The sequence below is a fragment of the Antrostomus carolinensis genome, unplaced genomic scaffold (genome assembly GCF_000700745.2).
Source record: "Antrostomus carolinensis isolate BGI_N321 unplaced genomic scaffold, ASM70074v2 scaffold40084, whole genome shotgun sequence".
NCBI lineage: Eukaryota > Metazoa > Chordata > Aves > Caprimulgiformes > Caprimulgidae > Antrostomus > Antrostomus carolinensis.
The window spans coordinates 796-1,073 of NW_010313550.1; positions in this window are offsets into that span (position 1 = coordinate 796).

Sequence of the window (278 nt, forward strand, 5' to 3'; positions counted from 1 at the left end):
GGCTGCAACAGCAGCTCTTTGCTGCTCCTGTGAGCAGAGGAAGGGCAGGACTGGCTCAGAAGGGTTTTCTGGTCAGAAATGGGGATGGAGAGCACAAGCGTGCGGAGCTGCAGGGACCGCAGAGCTGTGGAGGTTTTGCTCCGTGCTGTTGCTGCTCCTGTGAGCAGAGGAAGGGCAGGACTGGCTCAGAAGGGTTTTCTGGTCAGAAATGGGGATGGAGAGCACAAGCGTGCGGAGCTGCAGGGACCGCAGAGCTGTGGAGGTTTTGCTCCGTGCTG